The sequence below is a fragment of the Chaetodon trifascialis genome, chromosome 8 (genome assembly GCF_039877785.1).
Source record: "Chaetodon trifascialis isolate fChaTrf1 chromosome 8, fChaTrf1.hap1, whole genome shotgun sequence".
NCBI lineage: Eukaryota > Metazoa > Chordata > Actinopteri > Chaetodontiformes > Chaetodontidae > Chaetodon > Chaetodon trifascialis.
The window spans coordinates 15,495,843-15,509,824 of record NC_092063.1 but is presented as its reverse complement, the minus strand read 5'-3'; positions in this window follow the sequence as shown (position 1 = coordinate 15,509,824).

The window sequence follows — 13,982 nt, the reverse complement described above, 5'->3', positions numbered from 1 at the left end:
TGGCACCATTTGTCAAACAAAACGCTTTTCTCCCTCGCGTACTCTGCATAAGTTTGGGTGACAGTTTTTTCACATTTTCTAAACTTTTGGTGATATGCTTCTGGCACTAACTCATAAGCACGAAGGACTGTGGCTTTCACAATTTGGAATACACATTCCAAATGACCCACAGGGTCATAACACCCCTCGCGGGACTAATAAAGGAATATTGAATTGAACTCATGTATTTTCTTTTTCTCCACTGTCACCAGCTGAATGGCTAAAAGAACTTTGCGGAGGCTCGTGTCCACTTATTATTCACAATATGTTTCAGTGATGTCTCATTTATCACTATCATTCATTGATCCGTAAAGAGTTAGATGAGCTTAAATTTTCTGTTTCTTTCACTGTTTCTGACACTTTTTGAAACTTGTTTGAAACTGAAATCTTAATTTCTAAAACATTTGTTTATTTCTAGTTATTGTTAGAACAACCTTCTAACAATGAAGCCCTTATATTTGAATTGATTAATGTAATTAATTTTATTCAATTATTTTTTTCCAACACCATTTTGCTTTTTGGCACAACTGAGAATGCCCAATTGATCTAGCCCCCATGCTCCACCTGACCTGGCCCTTGTCTGCTGATGGAGGCCAGTGGTGGAGAAGGCCGTTTTTTTTTGGTTGTTTGTTTTGTTGTTGTTTTTTTGTTTCTCAATCCACCCTTTAGCTTTTGAGCACGTGTGAGAGTGCCCAACTAATAGATGGTTTGAAAAAAGCTGGCAAACCGGAGCACCCGGAGAAAACCTTGTCACCAGGTAAGATTACCTGGATGTCTCATGGAATTAATTTTGAAGGAAAAAAGTTTTTTCTTTCAAGATTAAAACAATCATTGACCTGGATGATGCCGACTGCATTTTATGTGAAGAATGCAGTGAAGGGCTTGAGGCTGATTTTGCGCACAGAGGAGAAGAATCTGCGGATGGCAGACTGTTTTTTGGGTGGTCCCATGTGACTTTTGAGAATGGAGGCAATACATTTTTCAATTGCTGGGTCCTTAATCTTTATAGAAACCAGCAACATATCTACACTGCCACAGGTCTGAAGCAAGCCCTTGAAAATGGCCTTGTCAAGGTTTTTAAACGTTTCAGGGGTCAAACCTGCACCTTCAGTTTCTGCCCATGCGCATTCAGCCAGATGCCTGATGATGTCCACCGGATCTTCAGTGTTCCAGTCCACGTTTGCTTCTCTGCACACCCGTGTGAACAGCTTCTCCATGAGTACCTGCAGACACATTTTCCTCCATTCTGCACTTGCTCCTGCCTCCTCTTTGTTAGGTACCTCTGCGGCTACCTCCACAAGTCCATTATTCTCAATCGTCTTGCTGTCCTCAGCGCCCAGCAGACTGACTGTCACCTTTTGGCTGCACTGTTCAGACTGGGTTTTCATCCACCATTTCATCAGGACCATGAAGATCCACACTTTGCCCAGTATGTCCTTATTCATGTCCACTCGGGGCCGATGACAAACAACCATTGCCTTCTTTTTCTTTGCATCACTGGATTTTAGGTTCGGTATCCCGTCGTCCACGTAAAGCTTCAGGAGATCAGCCAAAGCATCTGTCACACCCAGGACTTTAGGGTTGTTGTCCTGTGTGCCAGCCAGAGCCAACAAAGAGTCAGACTCAGCCAGGGAGGCAACGCCCTTGGTGAGTGCAATCATTGACTCCTTGCGCTTCATTTTGCTGCCCCAGAAAAATTTGTCATGTAGCTTTGCCCCCATGCGATGCATCAGTGTTGTCGCAATGGTCTTTGTGAAGAAAGCCTTGATCCTTTTCTTCAGCTTCTTTCTTTGCTTCGGTGCTTCCTCAGCAGCTTCTGTCGCTGGTGGACTCTTCTCCTTCTCACATATTATGTGAGAGATGTCGTCTGCAACGGCTTCAATCTCCCGAGAGGACTGAGACCGCATCCATTCGCTACTGCCGTCTGACAGAGTGTTCAAGAGAGGATCTATCACATCTCTCACTTCGTCGGAAATAATTTCCTGGACAGATTTGGTGGACGCTTTCCCAGAGCTGTGGTCTGACGGGACCGTCTTGAGGGCCTCTGCTTCTCCTGTTGTGCCAAGTGACGGAGAGACATTGTCTCTATCCATCTTGGCATCTTCCAGGCTTGAGTCTCCCGATGTGTCTGCCTTTAACGCACATGAGCATCTTCCAAACATCCTACAGACATGATTGATCATCGTGTTCAGCCTGCTGGGGGGGGTGAGGCGCTGATATGCAGGTGATCCGGCGCGCGGGGTGCTGGTGGCGCTGGGGAGAGAGGAGTTGATGCATTCTGTCACCTCTTTGCTTATCAGGGATGATAAGCTTTTTGAGCTTTTGTTCCCGTCTTCATCCAAAGCGCCCAGAGACTCCTCAAAGCTGGAGCTGAGCGTCTTGCTCAGAGTGGACTGGACAAGCTCCTCCGACAGGGCCTCTGTGATGGTTTTCTTAGCCTCCATGATGGCTGTGCACACTAAAGTAATGATTTCCATGACAAATTCGGCCATCAATATTTTAGTGGCAACATCCGGGGAGCCATTTTTCAGCTGGTGCCACTGTCTGGTTGACATCCCTCCAATAAAGGATTCAACCAGATGGCGAACACGCTCTGCCTCTACCTCCGGAACCTCAGGTTCAGGTAAACTTTCACGACACTCTTTACTGTTATCCATGGCAACTGTAAGTATAACTCTTCTCAACGTCTTTTATCGATGCTAAGTTCAAAGCACTAGAATATCACTAGAAAAGTAAAACCGGTCACTTGCTGCAATATCACTATGCGATCCAAATCAGTTTAGTCTCTTAAATAGTCTTCGGTCATCAAAGACATCAAAGCCATCAAAGCCATCACAGATCAATGCAATCCATAACCTGAAATTACACATCAAAGCAATCCATAACCTGAAGTTACACATCAAAGCAATCCATAACCTGAAGTTACACATCAAAGCAATCCATAACCTGAAGTTACACATCAAAGCAATCCATAACCTGAAGTTACACATCAAAGCAATCCATAACCTGAAGTTACACATCAAAGCAATCCATAACCTGACGTCACACATCAAAGGAATCCCCCCTACACACACACAAACAGCCACTTCAGCATAGCAACCTACCTAGCAACGGTTGCTGTGTTTGAACATGGCAGCTAATCATTGGAAAAGAAGGGAAACTCATCAGGCTGTTCACAAAATCTATATATTTAGTTGAAATCAGGACATTAACAACACCTTAAGTTATTAATTTGCTTGCATTTGCTGACTACTCTATCCGCCTTATTGATGCTGCTGTAAATTGGAATTTCCCCTCATGGGACCAATAGAGAAATATTGAATTGAACTCATGTATTTTCTTTTTCTCCACTGTCACCAGCTGAATGGCTAAATAGAGTCGAAAAAGGACTTTGCGGAGGCTTGTGGTGATCAAGCGTTGGATCAGGTCATATAGTACATGTCCAAAATGAAGATGTCTCTTCTGCGTTCTCATGAAACTGATCAGGACATGAGGCATAGAGAGACAGAAGTGTGTCCACTTATTATTCACAATATGTTTCAGTGATGTCTCATTTATCACTATCATTCATTGATCCATAATGAGAAATGTCTTTTCTTTTTTTTATCGGATTAAATTAGCAGTTTTATTGATTTTAAAGGGCGTATTGTGTATTGGTATTTAATTTAAGGAGATATCTTTTCAACAATTTCATCTTTCCATCGTGTACCTCTCAGATTGTGGATTGTTTGGATGAACTTGACCAATGAGTGTTAGAATACTTGGCAAGTCATTTAGAGCCACACCTGAAATCTACTGCAGTTGTGCTCCTCTGCTCAGTTTGTTAGACAGTAAAAGGGATTTCAGTTCAATAACAAAGTGACTTGGCTGCTGCCGTGAATGAACACCCTTAAGGCTGACATGTTCACTGACTTTATCACTCTTCACTGCTTGAGTTCATTAACTATTATCCTACAGGCTAAACTCACCTGTCCTGTTACTGATTGTATCACTGTCATGTAGGCTAAGTGTCATTGTGCTGCTGAGCAGTGACCTTATGGTCATCCTCTAAGTGCTTTCACAGCTCATATTATATCGCTACGTCAGTTAGTCTGAGAGTTTTGTAATCAATAATATGTATAGGCTGTAATCTATTTTAGGATTGTGGACCTTTTATTACAATGAATGGTTCACAGCTTAACTCCGGTCAAAGTATTTAATTCATTTAATAGTTTGCCGCCAGCAACTCAAAGTGTCTAGGAACAAACTCACTACAGCAAACAAAGGACATGGGGACACGAGGAGAGAGAGACAAGTGATCGAAACAGGAGCAAGACTAGTGTGGCAAGAGAGAACAGTCTGGCACAGGAGCCAAACTGCAGCTGGCTTAAGAAACAGGTTGATTAGCAGATGAGGAGCAGGTGCGTCTCATGAAGCTCGCACCTGAGGAGATCGGACCCGCCTCTCTCTCGCGCTCCGCCTGCTGACAGAGACGGAGGAAGAAAAAACACCGTCACAAATTTTTGCAGTCTTCCTATTCTTTGCATAACAGTGTACAGACCACCCCAGTATTCATCCTCTTTTATCAGTGAATTCTCTGAGTTCTTATCAATCATTCACACCACCTACAACAGGATTTTAATAGCTGGTGATTTTAATCTACACATTGACAACAACTCGGACCCAGTATCCAGAGAATTTTTAAACCTAAGGTATGATTTAAGGGAAAAACTAAACTTTAAGACTCAGAGATGTCGAACTACAATGAAAAGATTTTGCAAAACAAACAACGGAGTACGACTATGGAACAGACTTAGTGAGGATTTAAAGCAATGTCCAGGAATCAGACAGTTTAAAAACAAATATAAGCAAATGGTCTTTACAAAATATAGGAAAGAGGGGAAATAATAATAGCATATATATATGTGTGTATATCTATTGTACTGTATATTGCTATACTGCTGTTGTGATATCTATATAAAACTTTATTTAAGAAATTATATGTAAATATCTATATATCTAACTATTTATATATTTACTTGTTTTATATATATGTATATAGAGAAATGTATATGTATACCTTTTTTTGCCCTGTTGCTATATCAATATTTTGATACTTATATAAAACTTTGTGTAAGAAATTATATAAAGATATCTATATATCTGACTATGTATATATATGGATATTTATGGGGTTTTTTTTATGTGTATGTCTATGTAGATATGGAGATATACATATGTATACCTTTTGCCTGTCCTTGCATTCTTGGCTACGTCTAGGCGCAAAAAACTATAAATGAATGAAATTACTATTACTATTATAGCTACACCATTACTATTCTATTACTATTTACTATCCACTATTACTATGTTACTATATTGATATCTATATAAAACTTGGCTTAATAAATCATAATATGTAGATACCCACATATCTAACTATTTATATATTTAAATATGCATGTATGCATGTATAGAACGAATTCACTATGATAAAAATTATAATAATAACAAAATAGGGATGGGGTAGGATTAAATAAGTTTTTTTACTTCTTCCTACTCCTTTTCGAGCATGTTGGACTCATTACTTTGTTTGTTCTTTTTGTTTTTTTGTTTTGTTTTCTTTATTTCTTTATCTATTGCGTTATTCATTACTATTATTGTTACTTTATTCATTGTTGTCTCGTGCTTCATATCCATGACCATGCTCGAAATAAAAGACTTCATTCATTCAAACCTCTTAAACTGTATGGATTTTAAAGAACAGAATAGAATATTCTCTAATGAGATCATGAATGTCAGACCGGGCGGAATCAGGAAGATGCTCGAGATACACATCTAAATTTGCCAAATTCTCAGAATTACGCAGGCGCGCACAGGACACAGTGCCGTGTCTGTCATCCAGCCCGTCATCACGGGGGCTGTATGAGGGCTGTGCAACAGACACAGAAGCAACAAGTGCAACAGGAGATGAATCTACATCATTTTCACGCTCAACATACCGTTTAAGCATGTTGAGGTGACACACTCGAGTTTTTTTCTTACGGTCGGGGGTCTGGATTACATAATCCGTTTCACTCATTTTACAATCAACCACGTAGGGACCGGAAAATTTTGCCTGCAGTGCAGAACCAACGACGGGCGGCAAAACCAAGACGCGGTCGCCGAACTGAAATGTCCGTGCGACGGACTTTTTGTCGAACCTTGTTTTCATTTTGATTTGGGCTTCTGAGAGCGAGGTGCGAGCCAAATCACAGGCATGATGGAGTCGCTCGCGAGAAGAACTGACATGATCCAAAATGTTAACTTCGGGGCCGGATTTATCTGCGAGCCATTTTTCACGCAGAAGGCGGAGTGGACCGCACACAGTGTGGCCAAAGACTAAATCTGCTGGACTGAACCCCAGCGACTCTTGCGGTGTTTCCCGCACGGCGAATAAAAACAGCGGCAAGCCCTCATCCCATTCACGGTTTGACTCAGTGCAGAACTTGCGAAGCATACTTTTTACAGTTTGGTGGAAACGCTCTAATGCTCCCTGGCTCTCTGGATGGTGCGCGCTGGAGGTACGATGTTTAACCTGCAGCTCGGACATGACCTGGGCAAAGACTTTGGACATGAAATTGGAGCCTTGGTCACTTTGGATACTTTTGGGGAGTCCGAATGTGGAGAAGAATTTCACGAGCGCTTTCACAATGGCACGCGGGCTTTCAATGAGCGTAACGGAACAGCCTCAGGGTCACGGGTAGCGGCGCACATCACCGTGAGGATGTACTGATTTCCCGACTTCGTTTTAGGGAGAGGACCAACACAGTCCACAATAACATGCTCGAACGGTTCGACAACAGGAATTGGCTTCAGCGGAGCAGAAGGAATCAGCTGATTCGGTTTACAGGAGACTTGACATGTGTCACACGAACGACAGAATTTCACCACATCGGATTTAAGTCCAGGCCAGAAGAAAAAAACGGAGGACACGATTATATGTTTCCTTAATTCCTAAGTGGGCGGACATGCAATGGTCATGAGCTAAACTAAGCACCTGAGAACGGAGCGGCTGTGGGACTTCAATTTGGCACACGGGCTCGTGCGTGAAACCAGAGCCAGGAGACCAGTGGCGCATTAGGACCCCTTCATCAAGGCGGTAGGACACAGACTCTCCCCCCTTGGGTTTTTCTATCATAGAAAAACAGTGAGACAAGCTGAGGTCGGACCTCTGAGCTGCCATCAGTTGTTCTTTATTTACTGCGAGAGTAAGGTTATCATCAGGCTGTAGCTCAATAGAGACTGATGTGTTGTCGTTTGATTCCGGCGGGGCGCTTGTTGGATCGGGGGAGCTCATAAAAGAGTCACCACGGTCCACCAAGTCACCAAGTTTCCGTGCCTGAGCACGAGTGACGGCACACACAGGGAATAGGGACAACGCGTCTGGCTCAACTGGGTCAGAAACACACACATCCGCGCACGGATTCTCAATTACCTCGGCTGTAGGGAAAACTTTTCCGCCAGCCACATCGTTCCCGAGGATCAAATCAATCCCAGCTATAGGTAGCTGTGGTCTTACGGCAATTTTGAAATTGCATGACACCAGATTTGAAGTTAAATGTATTAAATGCAACGGCGCACGCACCGCACACATTTTTACACCCCACGCCAAAACATCTGAGCCGCAGTAAGACTCAGCAGAGAAAGGAAGAACATCTCCGCGAATCAGTGATTGTTTCGCCCCAGTATTCCGCAGGATGGTGATAGGCACCGGCTCTTTATCTTCCACCAAGGAAACAGTGCCATCCCAAACAAACGGTCTGAAAGCGGCGTCAATTTGATCCTTTTTCGGCTCTGCCACTTTCGTGCTTTGCGTGGAGAATGTTTTCGTTCGGATTAGACCGATTGGCGACGGGGTTTTAGCACTTTTTGTTTGCTCTTTCCGTTTCAAAACGGGACAAGCGCCGATCAGATGTCCCTGCTCGCGGCAGTAAAAACACTCACTGGTGTCCGTAGCTGCCGAGCCAGCAACAGGGTTGCGGCGATTGGTCTTAGGGGATCTAATTTTGCGGTCGGGGAGGACCGGATCACGACGAACAAGTGGAGAGAAAACATTTTTGTGCGTCAGAGCGAATTCATCCGCCAACACAGCGGCGTCAGCAAGACTTGTAGTTTTTTGTTCATTCAAATAAATCACAATTTTCTCAGGAAGCCGATTCCTGAATTCCTCCATCAACATGAGCTCACGCAAATTATCAAAAGTCTGGACCTTACTAACCTGGCACCATTTGTCAAACAAAACGCTTTTCTCCCTCGCGTACTCTGCATAAGTTTGGGTGACAGTTTTTTCACATTTTCTAAACTTTTGGTGATATGCTTCTGGCACTAACTCATAAGCACGAAGGACTGTGGCTTTCACAATTTGGAATACACATTCCAAATGACCCACAGGGTCATAACACCCCTCGCGGGACTAATAAAGGAATATTGAATTGAACTCATGTATTTTCTTTTTCTCCACTGTCACCAGCTGAATGGCTAAAAGAACTTTGCGGAGGCTCGTGTCCACTTATTATTCACAATATGTTTCAGTGATGTCTCATTTATCACTATCATTCATTGATCCGTAAAGAGTTAGATGAGCTTAAATTTTCTGTTTCTTTCACTGTTTCTGACACTTTTTGAAACTTGTTTGAAACTGAAATCTTAATTTCTAAAACATTTGTTTATTTCTAGTTATTGTTAGAACAACCTTCTAACAATGAAGCCCTTATATTTGAATTGATTAATGTAATTAATTTTATTCAATTATTTTTTTCCAACACCATTTTGCTTTTTGGCACAACTGAGAATGCCCAATTGATCTAGCCCCCATGCTCCACCTGACCTGGCCCTTGTCTGCTGATGGAGGCCAGTGGTGGAGAAGGCCGTTTTTTGTTTGTTTTTTGTTTTGTTGTTGTTTTTTTGTTTCTCAATCCACCCTTTAGCTTTTGAGCACGTGTGAGAGTGCCCAACTAATAGATGGTTTGAAAAAAGCTGGCAAACCGGAGCACCCGGAGAAAACCTTGTCACCAGGTAAGATTACCTGGATGTCTCATGGAATTAATTTTGAAGGAAAAAAGTTTTTTCTTTCAAGATTAAAACAATCATTGACCTTGATGATGCCGACTGCATTTTATGTGAAGAATGCAGTGAAGGGCTTGAGGCTGATTTTGCGCACAGAGGAGAAGAATCTGCGGATGGCAGACTGTTTTTTGGGTGGTCCCATGTGACTTTTGAGAATGGAGGCAATACATTTTTCAATTGCTGGGTCCTTAATCTTTATAGAAACCAGCAACATATCTACACTGCCACAGGTCTGAAGCAAGCCCTTGAAAATGGCCTTGTCAAGGTTTTTAAACGTTTCAGGGGTCAAACCTGCACCTTCAGTTTCTGCCCATGCGCATTCAGCCAGATGCCTGATGATGTCCACCGGATCTTCAGTGTTCCAGTCCACGTTTGCTTCTCTGCACACCCGTGTGAACAGCTTCTCCATGAGTACCTGCAGACACATTTTCCTCCATTCTGCGCTTGCTCCTGCCTCCTCTTTGTTAGGCACCTCTGCGGCTACCTCCACAAGTCCATTATTCTCAATCGTCTTGCTGTCCTCAGCGCCCAGCAGACTGACTGTCACCTTTTGGCTGCACTGTTCAGACTGGGTTTTCATCCACCATTTCATCAGGACCATGAAGATCCACACTTTGCCCAGTATGTCCTTATTCATGTCCACTCGGGGCCGATGACAAACAACCATTGCCTTCTTTTTCTTTGCATCACTGGATTTTAGGTTCGGTATCCCGTCGTCCACGTAAAGCTTCAGGAGATCAGCCAAAGCATCTGTCACACCCAGGACTTTAGGGTTGTTGTCCTGTGTGCCAGCCAGAGCCAACAAAGAGTCAGACTCAGCCAGGGAGGCAACGCCCTTGGTGAGTGCAATCATTGACTCCTTGCGCTTCATTTTGCTGCCCCAGAAAAATTTGTCATGTAGCTTTGCCCCCATGCGATGCATCAGTGTTGTCGCAATGGTCTTTGTGAAGAAAGCCTTGATCCTTTTCTTCAGCTTCTTTCTTTGCTTCGGTGCTTCCTCAGCAGCTTCTGTCGCTGGTGGACTCTTCTCCTTCTCACATATTATGTGAGAGATGTCGTCTGCAACGGCTTCAATCTCCCGAGAGGACTGAGACCGCATCCATTCGCTACTGCCGTCTGACAGAGTGTTCAAGAGAGGATCTATCACATCTCTCACTTCGTCGGAAATAATTTCCTGGACAGATTTGGTGGACGCTTTCCCAGAGCTGTGGTCTGACGGGACCGTCTTGAGGGCCTCTGCTTCTCCTGTTGTGCCAAGTGACGGAGAGACATTGTCTCTATCCATCTTGGCATCTTCCAGGCTTGAGTCTCCCGATGTGTCTGCCTTTAACGCACATGAGCATCTTCCAAACATCCTACAGACATGATTGATCATCGTGTTCAGCCTGCTGGGGGGGGTGAGGCGCTGATATGCAGGTGATCCGGCGCGCGGGGTGCTGGTGGCGCTGGGGAGAGAGGAGTTGATGCATTCTGTCACCTCTTTGCTTATCAGGGATGATAAGCTTTTTGAGCTTTTGTTCCCGTCTTCATCCAAAGCGCCCAGAGACTCCTCAAAGCTGGAGCTGAGCGTCTTGCTCAGAGTGGACTGGACAAGCTCCTCCGACAGGGCCTCTGTGATGGTTTTCTTAGCCTCCATGATGGCTGTACACACTAAAGTAATGATTTCCATGACAAATTCGGCCATCAATATTTTAGTGGCAACATCCGGGGAGCCATTTTTCAGCTGGTGCCACTGTCTGGCTGACATCCCTCCAATAAAGGATTCAACCAGATGGCGAACACGCTCTGCCTCTACCTCCGGAACCTCAGGTTCAGGTAAACTTTCACGACACTCTTTACTGTTATCCATGGCAACTGTAAGTATAACTCTTCTCAACGTCTTTTATCGATGCTAAGTTCAAAGCACTAGAATATCACTAGAAAAGTAAAACCGGTCACTTGCTGCAATATCACTATGCGATCCAAATCAGTTTAGTCTCTTAAATAGTCTTCGGTCATCAAAGACATCAAAGCCATCAAAGCCATCACAGATCAATGCAATCCATAACCTGAAGTCACAGATCAAAGCAATCCATAACCTGAAGTTACACATCAAAGCAATCCATAACCTGAAGTTACACATCAAAGCAATCCATAACCTGAAGTTACACATCAAAGCAATCCATAACCTGACGTCACACATCAAAGGAACCCCCCCTACACACACACAAACAGCCACTTCAGCATAGCAACCTGCCTAGCAACGGTTACTGTGTTTGAACATGGCAGCTAATCATTGGAAAAGAAGGGAAACTCATCAGGCTGTTCACAAAATCTATATATTTAACTGAAATCAGGACATTAACAACACCTTAAGTTATTAATTTGCTTGCATTTGCTGACTACTCTATCCGCCTTATTGATGCTGCTGTAAATTGGAATTTCCCCTCGCGGGACCAATAGAGAAATATTGAATTGAACTCATGTATTTTCTTTTTCTCCACTGTCACCAGCTGAATGGCTAAATAGAGTCGAAAAAGGACTTTGCGGAGGCTCGTGGTGATCAAGCGTTGGATCAGGTCATATAGTACATGTCCAAAATGAAGATGTCTCTTCTGCGTATTCATGAAACTGATCAGGACATGAGGCATAGAGAGACAGAAGTGTGTCCACTTATTATTCACAATATGTTTCAGTGATGTCTCATTTATCACTATCATTCATTGATCCATAATGAGAAATGTCTTTTCTTTTTTTTATCGGATTAAATTAGCAGTTTTATTGATTTTAAAGGGCGTATTGTGTATTGGTATTTAATTTAAGGAGATATCTTTTCAACAATTTCATCTTTCCATCGTGTACCTCTCAGATTGTGGATTGTTTGGATGAACTTGACCAATGAGTGTTAGAATACTTGGCAAGTCATTTAGAGCCACACCTGAAATCTACTGCAGTTGTGCTCCTCTGCTCAGTTTGTTAGACAGTAAAAGGGATTTCAGTTCAATAACAAAGTGACTTGGCTGCTGCCGTGAATGAACACCCTTAAGGCTGACATGTTCACTGACTTTATCACTCTTCACTGCTTGAGTTCATTAACTATTATCCTACAGGCTAACCTCACCTGTCCTGTTACTGATTGTATCACTGTCATGTAGGCTAAGTGTCATTGTGCTGCTGAGCAGTGACCTTATGGTCATCCTCTAAGTGCTTTCACAGCTCATATTATATCGCTACATCAGTTAGTCTGAGAGTTTTGTAATCAATAATATGTATAGGCTGTAATCTATTTTAGGATTGTGGACCTTTTATTACAATGAATGGTTCACAGCTTAACTCCGGTCAAAGTATTTAATTCATTTAATAGTTTGCCGCCAGCAACTCAAAGTGTCTAGGAACAAACTCACTACAGCAAACAAAGGACATGGGGACACGAGGAGAGAGAGACAAGTGATCGAAACAGGAGCAAGACTAGTGTGGCAAGAGAGAACAGTCTGGCACAGGAGCCAAACTGCAGCTGGCTTAAGAAACAGGTTGATTAGCAGATGAGGAGCAGGTGCGTCTCATGAAGCTCGCACCTGAGGAGACCGGACCCGCCTCTCTCTCGCGCTCCGCCTGCTGACAGAGACGGAGGAAGAAAAAACACCGTCACAAATTTTAGCAGTCCTCCTATTCTTTGCATAACAGTGTACAGACCACCCCAGTATTCATCCTCTTTTATCAGTGAATTCTCTGAGTTCTTATCAATCATTCACACCACCTACAACAGGATTTTAATAGCTGGTGATTTTAATCTACACATTGACAACAACTCGGACCCAGTATCCAGAGAATTTTTAAACCTAAGGTATGATTTAAGGGAAAAACTAAACTTTAAGACTCAGAGATGTCGAACTACAATGAAAAGATTTTGCAAAACAAACAACGGAGTACGACTATGGAACAGACTTAGTGAGGATTTAAAGCAATGTCCAGGAATCAGACAGTTTAAAAACAAATATAAGCAAATGGTCTTTACAAAATATAGGAAAGAGGGGAAATAATAATAACATATATATATGTGTGTATATCTATTGTACTGTATATTGCTATACTGCTGTTGTGATATCTATATAAAACTTTATTTAAGAAATTATATGTAAATATCTATATATCTAACTATTTATATATTTAATTGTTTTATATATATGTATATAGAGAAATGTATATGTATACCTTTTTTGCCCTGTTGCTATATCAATATTTTAATACTTATATAAAACTTTGTGTAAGAAATTATATAAAGATATCTATATATCTGACTATGTATATATATGGATATTTATGGGGTTTTTTTTACGTGTATGTCTATGTAGATATGGAGATATATATATGTGTACCTTTTGCCTGTCCTTGCATTCTTGGCTACGTCTAGGTGCAAAAAACTATAAATGAATGAAATTACTATTACTATTATAGCTACACCATTACTATTCTATTACTATTTACTATCCACTATTACTATGTTACTATATTGATATCTATATAAAACTTGGCTTAATAAATCATAATATGTAGATACCCACATATCTAACTATTTATATATTTAAATATGCATGTATGCATGTATAGAACGAATTCACTATGATAAAAATTATAATAATAACAAAATAGGGATGGGGTAGGATTAAATAAGTTTTTTACTTCTTCCTACTCCTTTTCGAGCATGTTGGACTCATTACTTTGTTTGTTCTTTTTGTTTTTTTTTTGTTTTGTTTTCTTTATTTCTTTATCTATTGCGTTATTCATTATTATTATTGTTACTTTATTCATTGTTGTCTCATGCTTCATATCCATGACCATGCTCGAAATAAAAGACTTCATTCATTCAAACCTCTTAA